Here is a 27,764-nt window from a genome sequence, read left to right as displayed (position 1 = left end):
TAGTCTGGAGGAACTGTCCTCAGACACACTCTGCCTTTTCTGTTGCCTCTTTTCTTATAAATTAGTTCTTTGACTTTATTTTACTTCATTTTTTTCCCCCTGATAAATGTTGAGGTTGCTCATGGCAGAAGATGTCCAAACAGATGCTTAATAAGGAAGGTATGAAAAGTTAAACCATAGAAGGTGTCTCCAGGGGCTGCCTAAAGATGACTGTGGTAGGGGACACAGTTGGCACTGAGCCTCTTGGTCACTCATGCAGGAGGGGAACCCCCCCCCCCCAAGTTAACACAGTTGTCATGAGACAAAAGCTTACTGTTTACTCTCATGTATGTGGGTGATCTTTACCAAGTGTCCTAACAGGTGACTGTATGGGGGTGAGACGGGTCTCCTCTGCCAGTCTGGGCACCAGGCTCGTTTCCTTCTGGTCAAATGGTACTGAGACCAACACGTGGCGCTGACAAGGCACATTTTTCTTCTTCCCCTTCCCTCCCTTCCTCCCTCCTTCTACTTTTGCTTCCTCCCTCAGCTTTTTCTTCATTTGCCATTTTTTTTTTCTCTTCTATCCTCAGTTGTATCTGGCTTGTTGTTGACATGTTGTAGGTTTCAAACTGGAACCAGTCTTTGAGCATAGGAATAGGGCCCTTGGTTAACAGAGGAAACCCCAAGACGGTTTCCAATTTTGACTGCTATAGCACTAACCTTTATCCACCAGGAGGTTGAAATATTGTACTGCCAAGAGCAAGATTCTGAACGTGATGTGCTTTGAATTGTAGTAAAACAGTATGGGACTGACAAATAAATATTATTGTGGAATTCAAATGTTTAAAAACCTGTGTTTCCTAGGGAGTCCTGGCAGTGGGTAATCCTGAGCCTTTGCTCTGGCTCGGCCACATATGAGCTGGGTGACCTTGATCATTTTAAACTAGGTGGCTTAAAAGGCCCTACAAAATCTAGTATGATGGGGGGTGCCTGGGTGGTTCAGTCTGTTAAGTGTCTGACTTCAGCTCAGGTCATGATCTCACGGTTTGTGAGTTCAGGCCCCTCGTCAGGCTCTCCCTGACAGCTCAGATCCTGGAGCCTGCTTCAGATTCTGGGTCTCCTTCACTATCTGCCCCTCCCCCACTTGTGTGCACGTACTATTTCTCTATCACTCAAAAATAAATAAATAAATGTTACAAAAAAACCTAGTATGATGATAGCTAGCATTCATGTCACATTTTAGAGTTTTCGAGATGATTTTTTTTATCTTATATTCCACCAGTCCCCTAAACAAATCTGGGAGACAAGTGTCAAAAACTGCCCCACCAATCCATGCTTTATTGTCAGGGGCTGTCTCCATAAAGGAATCGCTATGCAAATGCATCATAAAATCGGCTCCAACAGAGGGATAGCTGACACCTGTCGCAGTCCAGTTGGGGCTTGAGGAAGACCAGTATCCCTTGGCAGAGCCAAAAAAGCATGTACTATCTCAAGGAGTGGCTGTTCCTTCCCAGCATTTGTTCACAAATCAGCTTCTTCACTTCTGCCCAGCAGGGGGTGGGGTGCGGTGGGGGTTGAGGCTGCTCCAGACCCCTCCCACTCCCTGTGCTAGCCTCTGAGGAGATACCCGTTGCATTGCCCTTGCCTGAATGTCTTTCCCAGAAGACTCTGTACCAGGCAGAGCCAAGCTCTGCCCTTCACCTGTGTGACCTGGTACAGGGCTTTCAAGTCTTGGTCACCACTGTTGATTGATTGATTGATTGATTGATTGATTGAATGCATGCATAAACGCAGATGAAGGAATTGCAGGTTTTCTTTCATATGATTTATAGCTGGCTTTCTTTTGAGTATATAATTTTCACATCAACCATCAATTGTGATTATGTACTCTATTTCAGACCCCCTGTTAAAGAGCGAACAGCTAGTTCTGTCTTTCTTCTTTCTTCTGAACTAGTTCACCTTGCTACTTAAGTCCATCTGCTAAGGCTATTCTATTGAAGTACCATAGATTGAGCTGCTTAAACAACGGAAATTTGTTGTCTCATGCTTTTAGAGGCTGGAAGTCCAAAATCAACATGTCGGCCCTGGTGGTTTCTCCTTGAAGCCTCTCCCCTTGGTGTGCAGATGGCTGCCTTCTCCCCCATGTCCTTAGCTGGTCTTTCTTGTGTGTGTCTGTGTCCGGACTGCCTCTTTTTTTTTTTTTTTTTTTTTTTTTAACTTAATTATTTATTTTGAGAGCGAGAAAGAGAGAGAGAATCTCAAGCAGGCTCCGCCCTGTTAACACAGAGCCCAGTATGGGGCTCTAACTCATGAACCATGAGACCATGACCTGAGCCGAAACCAAGAGTTGGACACTTAACCAACTGAGCCACCCAGGCGTCCCCTGATCACCTCTTCTTTCATGGATACCAGTCATATTCCATTAGTGCCCCACTCTCATGACCTCATTTAACCTTTGTTACCTTTTAAAAGCCCTGTCTCCCAATACATTTACATTGGGAGTTAGCACTCCAACATAGGAATTTGGGGGAGGGGGGCACAATACAATCCATAGCACTATTCGTTTGACACTTTGCATACTGCTGGGGAAATCTTACGTCCTTATGTGACCTCCCAGATGTGTGTGTCTCATTTCCTACACAAAGTCTTTTTATTGCATGGACCAGCTGTAATAATTCTTTATGTGACAGCCGGTTAGCTCAGGGCTGAACTAGCCCCGTCTCTTACTTCCTTATTGCATGCTCTTTCCAATACCTCAGTGATTTTCAGCTTTTACAAAGGAAATGAATCCCTTCCTTGAAAACAAAAAATAGTTACATGGTGCTTTTGTTTTAATGTGTCATAATTTATTTGTACTATTAAGTCAGTTCGTAAGGACAATGGTGAGTCCAGGAAGAGAAAAATTTGAAAGCTGGGGTTATGACAGGCTTCTAGCAGTCTCATTTGATCTGTTTCTGTGCTTTTTTAACTTTTTATTTTGAAATAATTATAGAATAGCTGAAGGTTGCCAGAGTAATTCAGAGAAGTCTCTTGTACCTATCACCCCACTTCCTCCCATGGTTACATCTTATGTAACCGTAGTGTTATTTCCAAAACCAGGAAATTGATTGGCACAATGCAATGAGCTAGACTACAAATTCTACTCAGATTTCACAGGGTTTTTGCATGAACCCATTTTGGGGTATGTTTTTACATATGGTTCTGTGACATTTTATCCCATATGTAGGTATTCATCCAACCCCCAGGAGAGTCAGGAGCAGAACCAGTCCATTACCTCCAAGCAACTCCCTTGGGCTGCTCCTGTAGAATCTCCCTTCCTCCCTCCCTCCCTGCCTCCCTCCCTTTCTCTAACCCCTGGCTACCATGTATCTGTATTCCATCTCTGTAGTTTTGTCATTCCAGCATCCAATTTATTTTTGTATTTTGTTTTGATTCCACGGAATGGAAAAAATAATCTGAATCACATAGATATGTGGTTGCCAGTGCTAAGAGATTTTGAACAGCTGCCTTCAAATCTCAGGATCCAGCTCTACCAGGAGGGCTGTGCCCTGGGTTCTGCAGAAAATGAGATAATGTGGTACCTTGAGAAACTTAGGAAAGCTTGGGAATCACCAGTGTTTTATAACTTGGCATATTACAGTGTTTTTTTGTGTGTGTGCTTTCTTGTTTTGATTAGGGTATAACTTACATATGGGAAAGGGTGCAAATCTTGGTGAAATTTTAAGTTACGCCTATGCGCTTTTTTGGTATTTATTGAAATAGTTTTAAAGCTGCATTTTGAATTCTGTTTTAACCTATTTTTAAATGGTGGTAAAATGTATATAACATAAAACTTATACATAAAATCTTAACCATTTTTAAGTGTGTGTTTCAGTGACATTAAGTACGTCCACACTGTTGTGCGATCATATGTATGTAGTCTCAAAACCACTACTCAGATTAAGGTATGGAATGTCATCTGACCCCTTCAAAGGTTCCCTCCTATCCCCTCCCAGCCACTATCCCTCCAAAAGCAACTTACCATTGTAAATGTTTTATTACTGTCCTGTAAAGTAGCTTAAAATAGATTTAAAAGTTAAATTTGAACGATCCATTTGGAGAATCTCTGAGGTAGTTAGTAGAATTTGGGGTTCTGTTAAAAATACTTCCCCTTAAAAAAAAAAGGTGGGGGCACCTGGGTGGCTCAATTGGTTAAGCATCTGACTTCAGCTCAGGTCATGATCTCACAGCTCATGGGTTCGAGCTCCGTGTCAGGCTCTGTGCTGACAGCTCAGAGCCTGGAGCCTGCTTCAGATTCTGTTTCCCCCTCTCTTTGCCCCTCCCCTGCTCACACTCTCTCTCTCTCTTCAAAAATAAACATAAAAAGAAAATTTAAAAATACTTCCCCTCTACATTGTTCCATCTGCATTAGCCCATTTCAGCAGACCAGGACCCCGATTGCAAGGAGCAAGCAAAAAGGGCGTTTATCAGAAAGGGGCTGCCATGACGGTGGCAGATCTGGTGGGAACACAGCACCCTAGGCAGCCCTGGCAGGTGAGGCCATAGACACCATGCAGAGGTCAGTGTTGGGGCCTGCAGGGAATGGCCTCCATCTATACACACAGCCAGCTGTTTTTCACCAGCTCCCAGGCCTGCCCTAGGTCACCTGCGCAGGATATGAGGGGGGCTCTGGCTCTTTGGGCTTGCGCAGGGGGTGCTATACTCCTTCCCACAACAATGCATGGGATGGAGTTCTCCATGGGGTGGGGGGAGGTGGTCCGCGTGCTTTAGCCAGGAGGAGGGACAGATGCTGGACATTCCAGAATCACCAATGTTCACTACATCCTTTCAGTAAAGATTGAAATATGAGAGACCAGCATATCTGCAGCTTACTGTCTGTGCACATCACAAGGGTCCTACTAACAGAGGCAAGGGGAGCTTCCCTGGCCCTAACCAAGGTGGTCCCGACCCCTGAGGGGGCTCGCCAAGATCTACCACACTGGATAGGGATTTGCCTACACAGACTGAGTGAACATGATTTTAAAACCATCATACCTTATGGACCCTCCCTCCCAGCTCTGGAAGGAAAAGGGATGGTACCATAGAGGTTCTGCTGATCTCTACCTTGGAGGAGGACACACACAAGAAGAGACAACTCAAGGCAGAAGGATCTGGAAAAACAGCTTCATCCCTAAGAGAAGTAACTGTCCCCCTCACTGGGGGGGGGGGGGCTTACTTTGCACATTACAAGCCTTGCCTTTGTGGGGGTTGGGGGTGGGCTTTTCCTTTGTTGAGTTGGTTCACCCTGAGCCATTGGCTTTGCTGCCAGCATCCTGAGGAAAATGCTGCCCTAGATGAAAAGGGGTGAGGAGTGCTCAGGAGTGTGAAAAGGCAAGACCTCTGGAAGCCTTTGTTGGCCGTTCACATTCCCACATTCCTCTTCCCAACACACATCTCTACAGCCTGGATGACCAGACAGATTTCGGTTCCATGGCATTTGTCCTGCTCCCACATTTAGCTGTAAACTGAGCTGTGGTGAATTTTTTTTTTTTTTTGATAGCCACCTTATTCAAGCTTCACTAATTTAATTACTGGGATTTATATTTTTCCTTGTTTGCCTTCATTTTTTTAATTAATGGAAAAGCCTCCTTTACCCGTGCCACTGCCAAGTCAAGGGAAGTGATAATCCTGCACAAAGGACAATGGAAATAAATGTTCGGTGGCCTCATGAAGTGTTTCACACACAAGGCCAGGGAGATGCTGCTGAGGGGCTCCAAGATGGGTCCATGCTCTGGGGCCCTGCTGCTCTGCACTGAGGGTCCCATGGCTGTCCCTGAACTTGGGAGGAAGGAGCCCTTCCCTATGTGGCCCACAGCACTGGTGCTGAACTCCCTAATAGGTGTGGGCAGCCCAGTGGGGACTTCATGGATATGGCCACTGACCTCCACATAACAGGTCTGTCAATGAGGGAGGAAAGGCAGAAAGGAGCATCACACACCAGAATGAAGGTTTGGGGGAATGATATTTCTGCTTTGGAAGGCTGTTTCAGTCCAACCTACACAGAGTCACGGAAGGAAGATGTGCTGGGGAACCAGTGAGAGACGAGGGAGGGTGGGGCTAGTGTCCTAACACTGCACCTGTTGGGTTTTTATTAAGTGCATCAAGGAGTTCATCAAGCTCTGAACTATGTCATGTCTAAGTAGGGCTAGGCAACTGGTGCTGTGGCTGAAAAAAGTGTGTAGATTCCCCCTGCCCTCTTTTGTGGAATTTCCTTCAGAGTGCACATTCATTTTTATGTGTTTTCATGGTAGTGTTAAGTCTTCATTCTGTGAGGGTGTGTTTGAATTGTAGAGATGTCAAGGTTCTGTTTGCTGAATGAGGCTGGAAAATTTGTTTGGGATAAAAATACAAAAGTTTTACTCATTAGACTTGAGCTTTGGGTTTCTTTGTTTCTGAGAGCTTTCCTATGGGTTTGTTTGCTTTATTTTGTTATTCCTTATGACCTTACAGAAGTTAGGGTTCGATTTTGCCACAAAATTGTTTGTCAGAAGTAGTCTCAGATGATTGCCTCTGACTACCCCATTGAATGAATAAGTTCTTATGTGTTTTCCTTATAACCTCACCCCATGCTGGGCACATGTTGCTTCAGTGTCAGGCTTACCCACACTGTGTCCTTTGTGTCTACTCTGAGAAGCTTACAGAGGAGAAGGCATACCATTCAATGACATGTTAGTTGTCCCAAATCAGATGACCTTAGGTCTTCGGCAAATTCATCTGTTTTTTAGAAGTTATATTGGTATTTATAGTTAGGCTCTTGACCATGATATGTGATTTTTTTAGAGGTTTTATGAAAGGTTTCAATTTTGGAAATCAAATATGCATGCATCTAGCAATCAGGGATTCAGACTGTTTGGACAAGTGCTGCCTCCCTCATCATACAATAAAAAAAAAAAAAATAGTCCATCCCCATAAGAGGGTTAGGAAAGTTGCATTTTGTTAATGTTAGAGCTTTGCTCCCCACAAATTCAGCTTAGATTTCTCAGCTAATAGAGTTTCTGGGAAAGCTAAATAGTATATACTTCAGTAAGCTGGCTTCTTCTCTCACTCATTCAGCTTTAAATGTAGGCATAGATTGTTTTCTCAAAAATGACAACTAAGTTGTGTCTGGATGTTGGAGAGGGTCTTCTAAAAGACTTTCCTAAGAGCCACCATGCCTAAAGAGAACAGAAGCGGACAAGAACGGGGTGGCCCTGGGGAGTTTCCTGCCTGTTTACCTCTGCACAGCTATCCTGTGGTGTGACTTGAAAATAGTATCTGGGAGAATAAAAAGATGAATGTGTGTGTGTGTGTGCGCGCGCGCGCACACACACGTGCGCACATACATGCCTTGAAACACATGCCTAACTACACACATGTATGGCAGAAGTGCATAGTGTGTGTGCATACTTCCTGTATATTGAAGTCTGGAGGGGCTTCCTTTGTGCCCACAAAATTCTGTGAGTTCCCTAGAAGGGAGTCGCCCCAAGAAGGCCTGCCTGTCCTGGCGATAACACAAGAACCCAGGGCGGGAGCTTTCTGTTTGGGACTTGGCGGGAAGTCCACACGGAAACCAGTTGCCCCAGGGGACCGAATTCAACTTTTCTTCTTCCTTGTGCCAGGGTCATGTTCAAGGTTACATAATGGCTGAAATTTTAAAATGGTGAAAATACATGGGTCTGTTTTGCATGGGGTAAGCTTCTGCCAGCCCTTTGGAGATCGCAACTCTATTTATTTTGGAACTACACAGAGACCAACAAAACACGTAGCCATGGTTGATTGCCTTTGGGGCTGGAAATCAACAGGGCTGAACAGGAAAAAAAAACCTGGCCCCTGTAGGGTTTCCAGCTGTGGCCCTTCAAATGTAGGCTTTGGAATCCTCTTCTATGTTCAGCTCAGAAAGTGTGTACCTTATGTCCTTCCCCAAGACTGCTGATTAGCCCCTTCCCAGGTTCTGTGCTCAGGTGGCTTGAAGGGGATTCTGAAACAGATGCCCTTCCAGTGGCCTTTCACCTGCACATAATGTCAGTAACATTGGTGTCAGGCCACAGTCTGCCACCCTATTTATCACGGGCCTTGGCATGATATGGGCAGAGGCTGGCTGCCTCCATTGCTCCCTCTATGTCTCCATTTCTCATGGCCAGAGGAGTGCTTTATGATTAGCTTGGCATGAAGGGGGATGCTTCATCTCATTATGGTACTGCTCTTCCTCCAGTCATGCAATTCTCAGTCCCAACCCTTTATTAACTTTGTGAGAAACAATAACAACAAAAACCCTCTCTGAATGGGGCCCGGGGCAGGGAAGAAGGACAGGGAGTAGAATCATAAACAGGAAACGAGGTCTTTGTGAGATGCCTTTTGTGTGATTGTGAATCCTTGAACATTCTTGGAGCCTGCATGCCTCCTGCTCGTTGAAAGCCTCAGGAGTGAGCAGGAGGTGAGGAGATCAGCTTTACGTCTGCAGTAGGTCCAGTGAGAACAAAGAATGGGAGAAGTGCTCCCACTGCTGCTTTCTTTACAGTGTGACCCATGTGGTGGTCTCTTATATCACCCAAAAAGTCCCACCATCTTCCCAGTGAACACTGAACCATCCTCAGGGACCATGGTTGGCTTAGTGTGGTGGTCTAAGCATTGGCCCTGTAGCTAGACCTGGGTTCGAGTCCTGCCTCCACCAGTGTCCTTGTATGAGTCATCTAAAATCTCCAGCTCTGTTTTCTCATCTGTAAAATGGGAATAATAATGCCCAGGGTTATTCTCAAGGTTAAACAAGATGATTGATCCCACTCATTAGGATGGCTGTTGCCCAAAAGAACCCCAGAAAATAGCAAGTTATGGTGAAGATGTGGAGGAACAGGAGCCCTTGTATAGTGCTAGAGGGAACGTATGGTTTATCTGCTATGGAAAACAGTATGGCAGTTACTCAAAAAATAAAACTATCATCTAGGAATTCCTTTTCTAGGTATATACCCAAAAGAAATGGGACTTGAATAGTTATTTGTATGTCCACATTCATAGCAGCATTATTCACAAAGAAGCAATTCAGGGTATCCTTTGAACAATGAACAGATAAACAGATAAATAATGAACAGATACACACACACACACACACACACACACACACACGGGAATTACTCAGCCTTAAAAGCAAAGGGTTTTCTGAAATATGCTATAATGTGGATAAAACTTGAAGACATTAGGCTAAATGAAATAAGCCTGTCACAAAAAGACAAATAATGTATGTTCCACTTATGTGAGGTTCCTAGAGTCATCAAAATTCCAGAGACCATGTAGGATGGTAGTTGCCAGGCATTCAAGAGGAGGAAGGGTGAAGAGTTAGTGTTTGATGAGTGTAGAGTTTCAGTTTGGGAAGATGGAAAAGCTCTGAAGATGGATGGTAGTGACAGTTGCAAGACAGCGTTTGTTATACAGCAATGTGAGTGTCTTTAAAGCTATTGAACTGTACACTTAAAAATGGTTAAAATGGTAAATTTTGTGTTATATATACTTCATCACAATTTTTTTAAGTGAGATGGCCAAAAGAGCTAAGTTATGAATTTTATTCACTCCCCCTTCTTCTCAAAGATTTCTTCTGAGAAAAATTAATCAGGATGGGAGAAGTACAATTCCCACAGAAGGAGGTTCTTGTGCTTTCCTCCCTGGGAGGCCGAGTGGGAGGTGATGAGATAGAAGAGGATGAGACTCTAGGTGGGGGGAAGAGTGAAGAGACGAGAGAGAATTCTGAGCAGCATTGCTAGGGATTGAATTGTAGTGCCTTCATTAATATTCTTAGAGAGATGCAAGTAGGGGTTAGGAGGCCTTTTGCAAGTTTCTTGGTTGCTAGGTATGCTTCTTTGGCTTAGATTCTAGGGTCAGATTGGACCATGCAGGCTCTGAGACTTAGTGAAGTTACTGCTGATATTTTTGGCCCATGGGGCCATCGTTGTCTGTATCTGGCATTAAAGTCCTCACTTTATAGTTGAGTCAAGAATTCACTTTTCAGTGACTGCTCAACTGTTGGACTCATGGTATACAGAGCTGGGGTTGGTCACACTCAAGCCATGTGGTCAGTGCTCAGAATTAACCACAGGGTAGGATGTGTGTGACCTTCCAGAGGCAGAACTACAATTTAGGGAAGAATGTTTGTGTGTTGCTTGTATATTTCAGGTAGTTTACCAGAATCCTGTGGCCTTTGTGGGCTCTTAAATGGAAGGACCCCCAATTCTCCTGTATGAAGTTGAAAGTTGGCTCTGAGGTTTCTAGCTCACTTTCTATAAATATGAAGCTTAACACTTAGGAGTGCTTCAGAACAGGAAGAAGAGATTATGTCAGGCCAGCCTGTTGGTCTGTTCTGTTGCACAGATACCAGATATGGGCCTGGATGTTATCTAGGGTTTGGATTCAAACAACCTTTGTAATTACTGGCATGGACAACTTGGATCAGAAATTCCTGACGAGCGCTGTTGTGTGGGGGAAGGGGGGTTCCACTGATACATTGGAAAGGCTAGGTCCTAGCTAGGAAGGGGCTAAGTCTTGATTAGGAAGGGACTGAGCCATGGTTGGGAAGGGGCTGAGCCATGGTTAGGGAGGGCTGAGTCCTTATTAGGAAGGGCTGAGTCCCAGTCAGGAGGGACTGAGTCATGGTTAGGAAGGGGCTGAGTCCTGGTTGGGAAGGGACTGAGTCCTAGTTAGGAGGGACTGAATCATGGTTAGGAAGGGACTGAGTCCTGGTTAGGAAGGGACTGAGTCCTGGTTAGGAGAGACTGAATCCTGGTTAGGAGGGGACTTGAGCCCTGGTTAGGAAGAGCTGAATCATGGTTAGGGAGAGCTAAGTCTTGGTTAGGAAGCTGCTGAATTTTGGTTAAGACATGTTGCTGACACGGTCCAGGGTGTTATGGAAAGACTGCTAGCTGATATCCACACATATTTTTTCTCTCTGAGTGATTAAATTTCCCTGCCTTCCTAACAATAGGTGTGGCTAAATGACTGCCTTGTCCAGTGGGAAGGAGAGTAGAAATGATTTCTAGGCATGGCCCTTACAAATCTTTCTGAATAGTACTGGAGGTTCTTTCTCCATTGGATGACTGGCAAAGGTTCCCCAGGGAGCTGCAGCCATGGACCCTAACACATTGGATGCTATGTGAGTGAGAAGTAAAACGTGTGTAGACTCTGAAATTTGACATCTTGTCTGCTACTGTGCTTACTTCTAATGACCAAAAATGTCAGAGTCTGAGTACATATAAGACTCTGTCCTTGAGGTACTTGGCAGTCCCGATACAGTGAGGACTTCTGCTCTGGGGCACTGACAGGACAGTGGCACCGTCTCCACGTTCAGGCTGGAAGGAACAAATCTGGCAGGTGTCCCATGGGGTGTGGGGAGGACAAGAGACAGAGCCCAGAACCTTGAGCATTCTTCCCATGAAGAATTAAAAAGCAGTCTTGGAGTTGGAGGGGAGGAAAACCTATTTTTCTTCTACCAGTCTTAGGTGTCTTGGCTGGGTGCCTGTCAATTTGACTGACAGAGGATAAACTAATAAGAGAAAAGCAGACAAGTTTATTAACACATGCAATGCACATGGGAGCATTGTGCAGTAATGGGTAACTCCAAGGGTAGTTAGAACTCAGGCTTATCTAGCATCTTAAAACAAAACAAACAAACAAAAAAAAAACAAATACAGTTTCAGAGAAGTGACCAGACAGAGGCAAAGGACTTTGGGTTTCTGTAGTGACAAGTCTTAGGAAGACCTATGGTAGATAAGGGCTGGTTTAAGCCTGTATTGATATACAGATTCCTCTGGTGCCATCTCTGGGCTGATAAGGATCTAGGGTTATCTCTGGTGATTAACTTCTATGGAAAGGAGAAGGAGGCACCTTTACAAATGCATGTTCTGCTTTTAGGCAAATGGGGGAAGGACAGAGATTTTCTTGTAACTGCTTCATAATTGCCTTCATTCAAAATAATCCTTATGCCCAAATGGCACATTTTGGGGTGGTGTATTCTACAACCCCTCAGACTTCACCATGATCTTTGGGGAAATTCCTTCCCTTGTAGAAGGTATTGAGGGCAGAGAAGGGAAGAGAAGTACAAAGATTGCTGTTCCTTGAGATCAGTACTGAGGGCCAGGGAGCCCATTGGTGCTGAACAACTCCTATCTCTTGAGGTGGTCTAAGTGTGGATCAGCAGTTTCCCAGCTTTGATCAAGAGTCTGGAACCAGTCTTGGGCTGGAAGTGGAGCCCAGAGCCCCTCACGTGTCTGGAAGGCAGCAGGTGGGCATTGAGAGGAGTCCTATAACAACTGGACCACCCTGTGTGAGGGGAGCAGATTCACTGATGAACCAGCATGACCTAGGGCTTTAGGGTTAGGGCATGCTGTGACTGAGGGTGAAGAGAGATGTCCAGTGATGGTTTTAACCTGGAGACTACCTCCTCCTTCACTAGCCAGGGGCCTGGGAGCCAATCCTGAGGATAGGGCATATTTCCCCAGAGGGTTTACAGTCTCCTGCCCTGAGGGTAGTAAGGCCCTGATGGATGAGATTCACATTAGATTTCTTTGTCAAGTTGAGTAAATAGTGGTGTTGTGTCCTTGTCCATCCTCTTCCTGGCCACATTGGCATTCTCTCTGCAGTGTCCTGGTCCTCAGTCCAGTAGCACCAGGAAGGTCAAGGAACCTAGCATCTCAGTAGACATCCACATGTGGACAAGATGGCAGCCTCTGTGGTCCTAGAGCACTTCTTTGGGGCTCCCTTCTCCAGGGCTGGAGAGGGTCCCTCTTCTTTGCTCATGTCCGCAAATGGTAGCCTCTTCTAGCTCTTTATGCCCTCTTCCATCTCCTGTTGGTCAAGGGCATTGTCTTCACCAGCTTGGGCTGCTGTAGCAAAATACCATAGACTGGGAGGCTTAAATACAGACCTTTGTTTTTCACAGTTCTGGAGGCTGGAAAGTCCCAGATCAAGGTGTTGGCCAATTCTGTGTCTGATGAGGTCCAGCTTCCCAGCTTGCAGATGACCTCTGTGTCCTCACTAGTGGAGAGTGAGCCAGTGAGCCTGGTCTCTCTTCCTCTTCTTACAAAGACACTCATCCCCTCATGCGGGCTCCACCCCCATGACTCATCTAAATCTGATCACCTCCCAAAGGCCCCCACCTCCTAAAGCCATCCCACTGGGAGTTAGGGCTTCAGTAAATGGGAAGAGGGGTGCTTCAAGCATGCAGTGCATAGCAGGCAGCAGCAGGCAACAGTTTAGCACCTCACGAGCCTGGGAGTGGTGCCAAGATCCAAGCCTTCTTTGAACTTCCCCTTGGAATGTGGAGGAGCTTTGCTTTCAACAGAGCCTTCTGCTGTATCCTCACACCGGACCCTCGTGGCCAGATGGCATCCATGCTGCTGCTCATCCTGTCGTCTGGTGGTGACAGAGCTGCAACTAGGAGCAGCTACCGTTTGTTGGGAACTTGGATATCAGAGACTTCATGCTTTTATTTTTTATTTTCTTAAGATGTTTATTTATTTACTTTTGACAGAGAAAGAGCATGTACACAAGCAGGGGAGAGGCAGAGAGAGAGAGAGGGAGACACAGAATCGGAAGCAGTCTCCAGGCTTTGGGCTATCAGCTCAGAGCCTGACATGGGGCTCGAACCCACAAACTGAGATCATGACCTGAGCCGAAGTCAGACGTTTAACCAACTGAGCCACCCAGGAGCTCCCAGATCCTTCATGCTTTTAATTCATTTAGTCCTCCCGATTCTCTGAGGAAGTGCTGCTAAATTTACATATGGGGAAACTGAGGTATAAGAAGGTAACTAACTTGCCCAGAGCCACATACTGCGTGTAAGGGGTGGAGCCAACCCTTGACCCCAGACAGTTCAGCTCCAGTCTTTTAACTATATTTTGCCTTTCAGTAACCTTTGAAGTGAAGTATCATTATTCCTGTGAACAGATGGGGACACTGAGCCCCCAAAAGGATACATTTCTTGTCTGAAATTATACCATTAATGAGTGACAGCTGGCATTGAAGGAACTCACTGGAAACCCTGAGGGTTTAACTCCTATCTCTCTTGCCAGATCTGTGCCCATTTGGTTTTCTTTTTCTGCAATTATCGATTGTCCATCATTATTTTTACCCAGTATGGCCTTTTTGCCCCCTGTCTTTATCATGCACTGTTTTCGGAATAGACCTGTGTCCTCGCAGACACTTGGCTTCTGCGGGCTTTGCATTTGTATATATTCATTGAGTACCTGTTGTGTGCCTGGCTCTGCTCCAGCTCTGGGGATCCTGGATGTGCAAAACAAAGGTCCCTGTCTTTGTGGCATGAACATTTTAGTAGAGGAGATGGATATGTGTGATCTAGAAGTCATCTTAGCAGGAGTAGAGGTAATCAACAAAGAGGAAAAATAGAGAAGGGAAATGGAGCTTTGAGGAAGAGGGCCTTCAGATTTCAGCAGGAGTGAGTGGATGAAGACTTTGGAGAGAGGGTGACATTCAGAAATCAGACTCATCACCTGAAATCTGTTTTGCAGGCCAGGGCTTCTAGAGGTGTTGATGTTAATTATGCCACCAGTATTAATCCCTAAGAGCAAAGGAAGGGTCCCCAGGGTGACCAGCCATCCCCCAGTGAGGACAAGCAGGGTGTCCCCTGGCCCATTCCACCTTTGCTTTCCTTATGTAGGACTCCTGGCTCTGCTTCTTGGCCACAGTCAGACCTGAGTGTGGATCCTCATGCTGGTGTTTACTTGACATTGGGCATGTCACTTAATAAAGTCAGGATTCCTCAGTTTCCCTGTTTGTAGGAGACCTCAACATCCTCCTTCAGGCCTGCTCTAAGCATCACATGAGAAAGTGCCTGCGGGGGACCCTAATAATGGTGCTGCTCTGAATGCCTGCTTCCCTGCCATTGGCTATAGGCCTTCCTCTTCCCGCTGTGTGGGTCTTCTGGGAAGGGTCCTGGGGCAGGGTTTCAGAGCAGGTCAGGGTGACAGCTCCTCAGGCACGAGTCACTGTGTGAGCAAGGACAGTGGAGACAGAGGGGAGCAAGGGCTGATGTTTATTGAGGTTCTCCCACCTGCCAGGTGCTTGTGTCCAAGCTAACGTTCCAACAGACAGATGGAGAAACCAAGGCTGAGTTACTCTAAGTTGCACAGCGGGAGAATGTAGGCCAGCCTGACACCCAACTTGTGCTTCTGCCAAAGTGGGTAGCTGACTCCGGGGCAGGGCCTCGGGGACCCAGGGAGCCCGACGTGCAAGTTTGGATTTGAGTCCAGGGCAGGAGGGAGTAGAAGTTTCCAGAACAGCCTCTGGTTTCCCCATACCTATTTCAAATACCAACTCTGCTAACAGTAGAGACCTGGGCATGTCTCTTGTCCTCACGTTTCACTTTCCTAGTAAAGTGGGCCTGTGCCTATTTCACTATGCCTAGTAAAATGGGCATAATCGTAATTCCTCCTCATGTGGTGATCGTGGATGAGTCAGTGTAGATAGAGGCCCAGCACTCATAATAAATGTGCCGTCTGCGCTAACTCTGTGGGTCTTGTTTCAGTGCCCCCTGCCCAACAAGTGTCAGAAGAGGAACTGGAAGTCCTTGGTGCTGCCGTTCAGGAAAAGAGATGCTCAAAGTTAATGTTTCTTAAAGGGTGATCCCAGCATTCGGAGCACCTGGGAAGCAGGAAGGTGGTAGAAATACAGTCTTGGCCCCATCCAAGCTCTCCTGCATTAGAATTTCTGTGCAGTCTGTGTTTTCACCAGCTCTCAGGGGATTCTGATGTGCACTCAAGTTTGAGAACCACTGATTAAGCCTTGGCAGTACTAGAGAAACAGGAGGACTTAATTCTGTTGGCTGTGTGTGTGTGTGTGTGTGTGTGTGTGTGTGTGTGTTGGATGGAAGGAACAAGGAGATCTGAGCTCAGGGAAGCTAGATAGATACCCTTAATGCAGCTGCATTAAGTTACCAGGGAAGCAGCACTGTGGACCCCCTCCCCAACGTCAGCACCGCTGGCTTCCTTCCCAGAGCACGCTCTGAGTATTCTGGCAAATAGAATTCTCTTCCTATCACTGCTGAAGAAGACACTTTCCCTAAACACGATTATACCATTTTTCCTTCTCCACCCCCCCTTTCCCCCTGCCCCCCACTGAGAATCTTCTGGCTCCCTGCCTCACTGTGGGGCCATTTGGGCCTGCTTCTCAAATTGCCAAAAGGTGCTGCTTATATAGCATGCAGCTCCTTGTTTCGTTTTCCCACGGCATTCCAGGGTCGTTGCTTTTTTTTTTTTTTTTCCTTCTTCAATTCTATGAAAATGATTAGTGGTTTTTGCTTTTGTTTTTTTGGAAAAGCCAATTCAACTTCATGCTTCCTCTGTTGGGTTCTCACTGCTTTCCTCTTGGTTGGTCTCCTATTATTCCAGATATTTCTTACTGTCCCCTGTACCCCATGGTTACAGAATCAAACAGGACCAAATAGCTGTGCCTGGTCGTGGAGGGGCTGCCTCAGGAGCCCGCTGCTCTCCACCTTGGCCGGGCTGCTGATTAAATGGAGGGGTTCCCAGAGAGGCAGGGCAAGGGGAGCAGCGGGAGCCCCAGGGGCCGGCCTCTACCGGCTGCTTACAGCATTTCCTTTGCCACAGAGCTCCGGTTGCCAAGGTAAACATAAGTTTTGAGATAAAGTGGAAACCCCAAGAGGTTTTTATCTTGGAAAAGGAAATCAATAAGACAGTCTCGGTGTGGAGCCAAGCAGCCTTTTCCCTCCACGCCCAGATTTGCACAGCCTGCGTGTAAAAGAGAGAGCTGTGAATTTGGGATTATGTGTAAGGCCAAGGAGGCAGGTTGCAGAGCAGAAGAAGAAGGGGCTCTAGTGCGGCCCGCCGGCTTAGCTCCTCACCAATGTGACCTTGGGCTATTCCCTTCACCCTCCGCAGCAGTGGAATCGTGGCGGGGTGCCTGCCGGCCTGGCGGTGTTGTCAGGGCGGAGGATGCGAACAAATGTGAAGCATTTGGCGTTAGGCCTGCCTGCCTCGTGGAAAATGGTGGCTGTGACCTTTCTTAGCCTTTTCTGGAAATCAGCTGGCCGTCGATGGTCTGTTTCAGGAGGTGCCTGATACTTCTAAACCACCAGCAATTCCCACCTGCTGTGCCTTCAAAATACATTCTGAATCAGACCTCCTTTAACCATATCTGCTGTTCCTCCTTGTGGTCCAGGCTTCTTACCCCCACCTGCCGGGTCTCCAGGCCTCTGTGGTGACCTCCTGGACAGCTCATTCTTCTGGGGTAACCAGAGGGTTCCTTTTAAAACATAGATCATGGGCATTCCTTGCTTAAACTCCTCCAATGGCTTTGGATAAAATCCAAAGGCCCCAGAACACCCTTGGTAGCCCTTGGCTCCCTTACTGACCTCACCTCCCAGTGCTCATGGCCTTGCTCACCTGTGCCTTCTATTCATTCCTCCCTTGCTAAGCTTTCCACTGTCTCAGAGCTTCTTGCTTGTGTCACTGGGCCCCACATTCTCTCCCCCTTACATCTTGATTGTTCACTCTGTCCCTTCCTTCAGATCCCTGTTCAAATAGCATCTAAGAGAAGCAGAAACAGCCTCTCCATTTCCTGCTTAATCAATACCCCAGGTTGCATGGGTATCTGTGTGCTGTCAGCCTCTGCAGCAGGAGCGCAAACCCCAAGAAGACCCTTCTTTGTCTTCGTGTCCCCATTGTATTCCCAGCCCCAGCTTGTGATGGCCCCATGAATGTGTATTGCATAACCGAGTAGATGAATTAAAGTGAATTTGTTGACCAGATAAATTGGTAGTGGTGTTCAGAGAGATTAGAGGTTCATGACCCACCACGAGGGAGTTTTCAGCCCCATTTATGACTCCAGCTTACCATCTTAAAAAAGGATACCCAATGCAACCTTCCAGTGCGTTAATCTTCCATAAAGGAGCTTCAGATGCAACTGCTATTTGTTAAATATCTAGGTAGCTTCCACGTTTGAGGACTAAAACTATGCAGTGGGCCTTGGAGGTTAAGCAGGGTGTACCTCCAGTGGGGTGTACCTGAGGTGGCCCTTCTACCTGTGAAACTGTGGGCAGTTGACTGAACACGTGCTGCCTCAGATCTTAAGTGCAAGGGAAATGGTGTTTGTGCACAGACGTGTTGTGAGTATGAAATGAGATGAAGCTGGGCTGTGTGGTCTGCGGGTAAGGCCCACTCAATCCGCGGTAGCCCACATCACCCTTACTGCTCCATGGCAGCAGGTGGTCAGGAAGTGGGCTGGGAGAGCATGCGGCAAGAGGAAGGATGCAGTTCTGGTAACTCTGGGCCTGACACTTGCCCACATAGCCTTCCATGGCCAGACAAGCTTTCCCAGCACAAGCAGGGAGGGGCACAGCCAAAGTAGCATCTATGTCCCACCAGCATGTTTTTGATCAAGAAGAGAATAGGCTTACCGGGAGCGCATATAACCTCTCCGTGTGACTTGAAATTAGTCTAGGAATACCAGAGAGTTCATTCTGTATCTGGCACTGTTTTCCTCTCCCTCAGGCTTCCAAAGCCCAGGGATGCATCCACACCCAGGACTTGAATGTCACCTCTGCCTTTGGGGAGATGATACAGATTGGGGTGGGGGAGGTGGCTGTAGGGGAGAAGCTGAGGCCCCCCCATGCTGACTCCACACCACAGGCAGGAGGGGTCCCACCTGGAGGGATTGGCTTTCTGTGCTACTTTGGGGCTATTTTGGCCCTATTGGAGAATGCTTTGCCTTCTGAAATTTGCAGTGAAATCTGGAACTGCCTTCTGGCCAGGTATCCCCAGCCCAACCCAGCTTTTCTGCTTATTTTATTCTGAGCATAAATCCCTTCATTACTTCAGCAGAGGGAAAACAAGTCTTGACCCTGAAAGCAATTCAAGTGAGGCTAAGGTCTCCTTGATTCATTTTTGCTGACTTGCTGAGTTCTAGAGTAACTGTAATTTATAAGTAGAATGAAGGTTCAGGAATTAGACGTGGAGACTAATGAAGAAGATTGGTGCCAAGGATTTTGTCTCTGTGCTCAGTCCAAATTTGGGCTCAAAAGAAGAAAACTGACAAGGAATTCCTATACATCATTGAAGTCTCTGGGGGATTACCACAAGATTACATAATATAATCGTTAGCTGAATCAAAGGCCAAAAAATGTATACTCAAAGCTCACAAGAAAGCAGCAGACAGTCAACCCTTTTGGACAAGATTTAGTGAGTTCAGGGGAAGCCTGCACCTGACCAGCCAAGCAAGTGATTCCAAATACCTCCTGCCCTGAGAAAGCCTCAGGGCATGCCGGGAAATTACTCATCCTGTGACGTCAGCTCTGGAGAAGGCCTTCTAATCCCAACTAAGAGACCAGGTGGTGAAATACTTAGAAAAATATGGTTTGATCACACGTAGTCCTTCGAGAAGGGAGCAAGGTCTCCTGTCAGTAACTGGACCCCTGATCTGATCGCCTCCCATCCCGGCCAGGCCAGCAGTGGAGAGGTGCCACTCATTCCTCTAAGAAGGCAATCATCATCTGTGCAGTTCCAGTGGCCAGTTTAGGAAGTAAGAAGCTTTGGCACACTGGGAAATGTACTTTAATGAAATGAGAATTAGCTGGAGAGTTAGATGTGTAGGGGTCATGGCCAAGAGGCATTGCACTAAAGCCTCAATTAAACTTTCCATTGGATTATCTGATGATAAGTAGTTGTGCCTTTGGGATTTTCTTGTCTTTGATAAATGGCATGAGTTCAGAATTGAACGCGACACGAGCCATAACATAACACAGCGCTGGAAATAATGAGGCACGCCATCGCTAGATACAAAGCACTTAAATTACCCTGATGGAAGTATTTATCTTAAAGACTGCTTTGGATTATTTCCCCCACTAGGATGTGCGGGCTCTCCATCTGCACTCTGATGGGGAAGGGTTTACAACTTCAAAATTCCTTTTGGTGCCAACAGAGTTCCCGGTGCTGGGAGTGGGGGAAGAGTGGCTGCCTTCCAGGACTTACCTTGCTGAGATAATTCCCCGCCCCCCATCCCAACTCCTTCCTCCTCCCTGCAGATGGTTCTTGTCCCCTAGCTGCTGGGAGACAGAGTGATGGCCTCCTAATTGGGTCACCAGACAGAGTCAAAACACCTGTGCAGTGGTGTTCAGTGTAAACAATGGGCTTCGATTCTCCCGCTAAAATATGTTTCCGTGTGTGTGTATATTTTTAAATCTACTCTTCTAATTACCTTTTTCCTAGTGTAACTGTTATCCACAAGGTACTTTTCAAAAAAATTTTTTAATGTTTATTTTTGAGAGAGACAGAGACAGAATGCGAGTGGGTTAGGGGCAGAGAGAGAGGGAGACACAGAAGCAGAAGCACAGAGCCCGATGTGGGGCTCGAACTCACGAGCTGTGAGATCATGACCTGAGGCGAAGTCAGAGGCTCAACTGACTGAGCCACCCAGGCGCCCCCCAAGGTACTTTTCATTTAAACAGTAAAGGCAGTATTTCCTAACCTTTTGTTGGATTGCTACATCTGGTGGAAGTGTTCAGTATCAGTCTCTCCTGGGCTAACCTGTGGCCAGGACTGAGATGGACGTTATGAAGATGACTCTGGACCCTCAGACCCTGTGTCTTTCAGGAGATTTTTATTGAACATACTGTCACTATCTTCAGACCATTCTAATCCAAACCGGTTTCTTCTACACCTCTGTCTGCTCTTGAGCCAGTGCTGGCCTCAGGAATAAGCACCCCTCCCCTGCACCTCACACCCAACCACCCATGGGTTTGGGAATCACTCACATGCATCCCTGGCATAGACTGCTTCTCCTCCAACTCTGTCCATATCTGGAAAGGGTTATCTTACACACCAGGATCTGCTACCATTTAGTCTACCATTAGCCCCGGGTACTTACTCATTCGACGGGCTCTGTAGAATGTGGCAATCACTCTGAGAATGTCAGAAGGCAGTGGCCAGCAAGGCCAGGCAGCCTCGGCCCGCCATGAGTGTCCTTGCTAATGTTGCTGCATCATGAGTGCCCTTGCTAATGTTTCTGAGGGGTTTTGCTGCAAAAATTCGATGGTTCTCCTTACATGCCTCATTTGCGTTATGCCTGTGCAGGCTTGACCAGGAAGCTTCTAAAACTTCACTATGGGCTGGTGGTTAGAGGTCAGAGCAGAGTGATTTGAAACCCTTGAAGTCGGCTGATGGTCTGCCAGCCTGTCTGCCTTCCTTCAGTGAGGGAGGCTGATGCAGTCATAGTTTCCTTGTGTCGGTTGCTTTCCATGACTCTGTGCAGCAGTGTCGTGCTGGCTGGGCAGCCCGTGTGAGCCTTCTGTCTTCGCTCTATGTGCACCTGCCCTCTGCATCTCAGCACACCACCACCTTGGGACAATTTTCCTCACATTCAGCAGAAAGCCTTTGCCTTTGCTCAGGTGGCCGGAGCTTTGTGCCGAGTTCTCCAGACTCTGTGGGCGTGGTTGGGGGTTAGCAGCTTCAACGGCATGCATGGCCTTTGAGTGGCTGCTTCTGGGACATCGTGTGGTTCTGTGCAGTCAGCATGGAGTGGACTCTGGACTGTAGTCCGGGACAGTGGGGCCTCTTCAATTTAGTGGGGCCAGCCTTGTGGTGGCTCTCAGTCCATGGAGTGTCCTTGCACACGTGAAGTCAGTGCCCTGGCGAACAGGTGGGACTGTGTGCTGCAGAGAGCAGAAGCCACCAAGCTGAAAGTGAACTGTGCTACAGACCAGGACATGAGCAAAGATTAGTCAGGACTCACAGTCCAGGTCAGAGGAGTAGGGCAGAATATGAGACCATGGGACTGGGAAGCTGGGCCACACTCACCAGGTCACTCAGCCCTGGGAATGGATGGGGAGAGGCACTTAGGAGGAAGGAAGGTGTTTTGATAGCCATTGTCTGTGGAATGAATGGTGAACTGCTGGGCCGCCTGGGTGGCCCAGTCACTTAAGTGTCCAGCTCTGGATTTCGGCTCAGGTCATGATCTCATGGTTGTGAGCTTGAGCCCCATGTCGGGCTCTGTGCTGGGCGTGGACCTTGCTTGGGATTCTCTCTCTCCCTCTGCCCCTCCTTCATGCATGCACACTCACGTTCCCTCATTCTCTCAAAAAATTAAAAAAAAATGGTGAACTGCTGAGTTGGGGTCTTTAGGGCTAACATGCAGTAGCCATCTTCCCCTCCCAAGTTTGGAGCCAGTGGCAGCCACAGCTCTTACTGAAGAAGGTGACTGAGGAAAAAGCCCTGAATGTCACTGAGTGTTTCACCCAAGAATGGCCAAGCTTCATCCCCTGCAGCCATTGTGGCAGAGGAGAGGCCATGCTGTAAATGATGAGCCCACCCCAGGGCCTCATTTTCCTTAGGTAGAAAGGTGAGCCAGCAAGGCTAGTGAGCATGTGAACTCCTTCCCCCAGACCCTCAGGCAGGCAAGCCACCCACTTTTACTGGGTAGAACCTTACCGCAGCTGAGGTCTATCCACATGGAAACATGGAGGATGGAGCATCCTAAAAGAACCCTAAAAGATGGAGCCCTAAAAGAACACACTGAGCATGACAGTCAAAGGTCCAAGCCTCTGCCCACCTTATGTGTTCAGTGGTTTTTTTGTATCTCACACCAAGACCTCCGCTTCGGCCGACCCAGGGTCCTGGACCTTGCCTTCCTGCACAAAGTATCCTATGCACCATCACCCTTGAGCCTTCCTCTTCCCCTTGGGCCAGTCTGACTTTCAAGGGCTGTTTTGTTCATTTTCTAATTAACCAACTGTGAATTCGATAGTGTTTATTTGCATGTGCTACCTGTCAGGCACTGAGTGCCCTCCCGTGGTTACGGTGGTGTGTAGACCAGAGAAAATTCCTGATGTCAGAACATTTACATTCTAGTTGAGGAGGCCGACATAAAAGAAATGGTCATACAGGTAGGTATACACTATAAACCGTGCTAGGGTTTATGCAGGCAAAGTTCATGGTGTTAAGAGAGTGTACTTACAGAAACTGTCTGAGAGAGTTGCATGAGGGTCGAGACCTGAAATGTGAGGAGTCCACCATGTAAAGGGTTGGGGAAAGAATGTTCTAGATATGGAGACAGCCCCTTCTGAAGGCTCTGAGGCAAGAAAATGCTTGTTGCATTCGAGGGACAAAAAGGAGCCAAATGGTGACAGATAAGCCAGGAGGGAGGTGAGAGGCCATACCAAATGAGGCCTTGTAGGTGCTGTTGGAGGCTATCGATTGTATCTCCTGCAGTGATTTATTGTTAAATAGCCTCAGGCAGAATGCTGTGACCTGATTTACTTTTAAGGGGTTGGAGGTGGAGTGGTGATCAGGAGGAAGCAGTTATTGTAAGACGATGGCCGTGTGAAGACACCGCTAGCTGCTAGCTCCATGCCTAACAGCCATTCCCTCATACCTCACCTGCCAGAGTGCCCACCCTCAGGGGCTGATCCAGTCATCGCAGGTGATTTGCTTTGGCCAGATAATCCCTTGTACAGCCTCCCTTGCAGCAGTGGTCCTGTGACCACATTTAGGGAAACCTACAGGAGAGCCTGCTGGGAGCTTTAGAGGAAGATTTTCTTCCCTGGGAAGCTGCTGTGCAGGGATCGTGCCTGGAACTACAGCAGCCATCTTGGGGCCATGAGGGAAAGGCCAGAAGTCACAGACTTGCCCACCCAGAGCTATGCCACACCCACTATCTAATCAACCCGGAACTACCCACCTCCAGACCCCTGTTTTGTGCAGCGATGTTGTCTCTATGAACGAGACACAGTCAGCTAGCTTGTTTGTAACTCACAGCCAAATGCACCCTAACTTATATGTCAGAGGAGACGAAGGAAAGGGGGTATCCGAGGTAGCCAAATAGAAATGATTTCATAACGAATTGGAGGTGAATGGGGAGGGATGGAGAGGGGCTAGTGAGGATTTCTGGCATGACAGAAGGTAGATGGCAGGTGGGAGATAAAGGATGAAGGATGTCAGTCTTGTTCACCAACCAGCACCTGGCTCAGCATCCAGTATGGTAGACAGTTGTTACTTGGGTCAAGTTGAAACACTTTTGATTTGGAGCTGGACCTGAGGCTGGGGTTTGGCTTTAGACCAGGAGAAATCCAGGTGGAAGTGTCCAAGAGGCATGCTACATGGACCTGCCTGAGATGGCAGTTGGGGCTTATTAGCACTCAGACAGGACTGGAGCCATGGAAAGGGGTGAGGTCACCTGGAGGAGCCAGTGGGGGGGGGGGGGGCGGGGGAGTAAGGAGATGGCCAGATGCAGACATCTCTCCCCTTCTTCTTATCAGCCCTCCATTTTTTTTTTTTTTAATTTAAATTCAAGTTGGTTAACATGTAGTGTAGTCTTGATTTCAGGAGTAGAACCCAGTGATTCATCTCTTACTTATGACACCCAGTGCTTATCTCAAAAAGTACCCTCCTTAATGCCCATCACCCATTTAACCTCCCCTCCAGCAACCTTCAGTTTGTTCTCTGTATTTAAGAGTCTCTTATTTATGGTTTGTTTCCCTCTTAGTTTTTCTTATTTTTCCTTCCCTTCCCCTGTGTTCATCTGTTGTGTTTCTCATATTCCACATATGCGTAAAATCATGTGATATCTTTCTCTGATTTATTTCACCTAAGTGAATACCCTCTAGTTCCATCTATGTTGTTGCAAATGCCAAGATTTCATTCTTTTTCATCACCGAGTAGTATTCAATTGTATATATATACAACATCCTCTTTGTTCACCAGTTGATGGACATTTGGTCCCTTTCCATAATTTGGCTATTGTTGATAGTGCTGATCAGCCCTCCCTATATCTTTAGTCATTAAATGATAAATGTTGCCTGTCACTTAATTGCATCAAATCACATAGGTTGAATCAAGTGACACTGTCATTTTTATATGTCGACGCCATTGACTATCCGCAATTTCAGATGGTTCAGCCTAATAGTTCTTAGTACCAAGTCTGTACCAGATACTGTCTTCTAGGTCAAACCAACCAGTTTACCATGGCTTACTTTCTATTTAAATGTATTCCTGTCGTTCTCCTACATAAAACTAGCCCCTGGTTTCCTCCACGCCCACAGGGTGAAATCCCAACTGAGATGAATCTTCCAAGGCCTTTTATTGTTCACCCCTCACCTGCCTCTCCAGAGACTCCTCTTTTGATAGAAACCCCCTGCACTTCACTCTCCAGATCATGCCCCAGATTTTCAAACGTGGTGATGGGATTATAGGATTTCTTCAGGGTCATATTTCCTTTGAGTATCTTGTCTTTCTTGTGCATTTCTTCATACCGCAGATTCAGCTGCACCAGAAGTCTTCTCTTCACTTGACGGTCTAGCTGTGGACGATACCAGTTTTTGCTTCCGGTGGTGACATGGTCCCTCAGACTCTACCTGTTTCCATGTTTCATGATTCTGGGGTTCAGGCCAGAAAGGCCCTGCACCCTTCCACCTTGGCTGATTCCCTGCTTGTCTTTGGAGACATAGGACACCCGTCTTCCTCTGTCTTTGATCATCCCCCATGGGCTGACACAGCTCCACTCTCGGCCCCTCAGGTGCAGCAGCCATCAGGTTGGGGGAACTCTTCTGGGTCCCCTTTGTACCCTCTTAGGTCCTAGTTTGGTCCGTGCCCTGGCACTTGATTGTTTTAAGGAAACCACATGCACTTTCTGCCACAAGAGAGAAATAATTCTTTATATGCCTCCCCAACCTTAAAAAAAAAAAAAAAGATTTTTTTTTTAGATCCCTGTGTGAAATTTTTGTCCCTTGAAGGCTTTTGCCAAGATGGTTGGACACTTTTCAACAATGGAGCAATTAGTGGCTGTGTGCTTTGCTGCAAATGGAAGAAAATTGGTTGCTTGTGGAACTCAGGCCGCAAAGGACGCGTTCCCCAAGGCTGTGAAGTTGGTGGTGGATTTTCCCTGCAGGGACATAAGAGGGATGACAGGGTTCCAGCAAGGCCACCGCTTAGACCTGCACTGCACCTGGGGACCGGGTAATTCTGGGTGCTCCTGGGTCCAAGCAGAACTTTGGTGGTGACATCTGTGGGATTCTTGAGTTGCCTGCCCAATTCTGTAGCTTCCTTTGCTGTTCCTTCCCCCCCAAACCTGTGGGTGGCCCCATAAGGGACAAAGAGTAGAACTATCCAGAGCCTGGGGTTATGCCCGTGGGGCTCTCTCTGGAACTGAAGGGAGGTCCCCTCCCTGGAATGTCAGTGCCTGAGGCAGCCAGTGCGGGACAAAGAGCTTTCTGTGTCCCTCTGTGGCTGCTTCCGAAACGTAAGCCTTGGGGAACGTCAAGGCAGATCGGAGGGGATGCTGGGAAAACAATGGCCTTTCCTGACCTTTGCACTTGGGGTAAAGAACTGGGACATCTAAGAAAGGATAACTTTTTGCCTCTTTACAATCACAAGCATTTTTCTGTCTCCAGTCAAATCCTTTTGAGTTCCCTCCTTGGAATTTGTGGGGACTGAGTAACGTTACGACAGCGTAACCGTGTCTGAATCTCAGCCAGTTCTTCCACCCTGGGGTGTCGACATCTGGCTGCAGAGGAAGAAATTGCTACTCATGAAAACTTCTTCGTCCGTGGCACCCCCCCTCAGGTGCATATGCTTCCCCCACTGCACTCCCCACACTTGGACACTTGCACTGGATGTGTCTCTGCTGTGTAATTGCTGAGCAAGACCAGAGGGCTGCAGCCAGTATAGACACCCTTGCACATGTAGGTCCCTGGAACAGAAGTCATTGTGATTCTTGTGAGTCTCCTTGTTTGGGAGCTGGGTGCTCTGCCCTGCTCCTAACGTCCCAGGAAGGCAGGGTCCAGCTGTTGGCCTCGTGAGAGCAGCTCGGGACCAGCGCAGGTGGATAGCGTGTGAAATGCTTTCACACCCCCTGCAGAAATCGCAAACTAGGTACCGAGAGGCTGCCTCTGGCCTCAAACGTGTTTTGTTTACCTTTTCTTTTTCTTTCTTTCTTTCTTTCTTTCTTTCTTTCTTTCTTTCTTTCTTTCTTTCTTTCTTTCTTTTTTTTTTTTTTTTTTTTTTTTTTTTAGTTTAGCTTTTCTTATTAGTTTTTCAGTATTTACCAAAAAAGAAAACCACACCGTGCTTTTCTCGTCCCTGACTCTCCGGCTTTCCTGGATAGGTTTGGCAACTCCTGGCCCACATCCTGGATGACAGCAATCTGTTCGAGCTGAGCAGTGGCGGCCCCTTTAGACAGTTTCCAGTTTGCCACAGTGTCTGCCTTGACCTCTTGTCTCTCTGGCGCTAATTGGTGAAGGGCAAATGCCATTCATTTGCAAATTTGTGCAGTTGCTTTCCTTGTGGTACGGTTAAGAGGAAACTAAAATGTTGCTTTACCTACATGTTTATAAAAGGTGGGAAAATGAAGAGAAGGGTCAGTAAGGCTGAGCGTTTCAAGGAAAAAAATGTGAAAGATTGTATTTTTTGGTAGAGTTAAATCACAGAAAATACCCATTTGTAGTGAAAAGGCCAGCACAGTGTGTTTGTGTCAAAAGAACACAATTCACAAGACCATTATAAGGGAACCTGTGTCACCCATGGGATACTCAGCTGGTCTTCACTGGCATTTGAGTTGTGACTGTTTTTTAAAGTTTATTTATTTATTTTGAGAGAGAGCGAGCAAGAGAGAGAGAGAGTACACACATGTGCGTGAGAGGGAGAGAGAGAGAATCCCAAGCAGGCTCTGCACTGTCATCACAGAGCCCGATGCAGGGCTCAGTCCCCTGAATGACCAGATTATGACCTGAGCCAAAATCAAGAGTTGGACGCTTCCCTGACTAAGCC

At 47.1% G+C, this 27,764-nt stretch overlaps 1 protein-coding gene across 1 annotated transcript in view; it reads left to right on the top strand.

Moving 5' to 3' along the window:
- The window catches only part of ADAMTS17 (ADAM metallopeptidase with thrombospondin type 1 motif 17), a 343,010-nt gene that overhangs the window by 81,667 nt on the left and 233,579 nt on the right, over positions 1 to 27,764 (top strand).

This window comes from Panthera leo, chromosome B3, assembly GCF_018350215.1.
Source record: "Panthera leo isolate Ple1 chromosome B3, P.leo_Ple1_pat1.1, whole genome shotgun sequence".
Classification (NCBI taxonomy): Eukaryota; Metazoa; Chordata; class Mammalia; order Carnivora; family Felidae; genus Panthera; species Panthera leo.
Note: the sequence above shows the minus strand (reverse complement) of the source record. Positions and strands in the feature narration are given on the sequence as shown.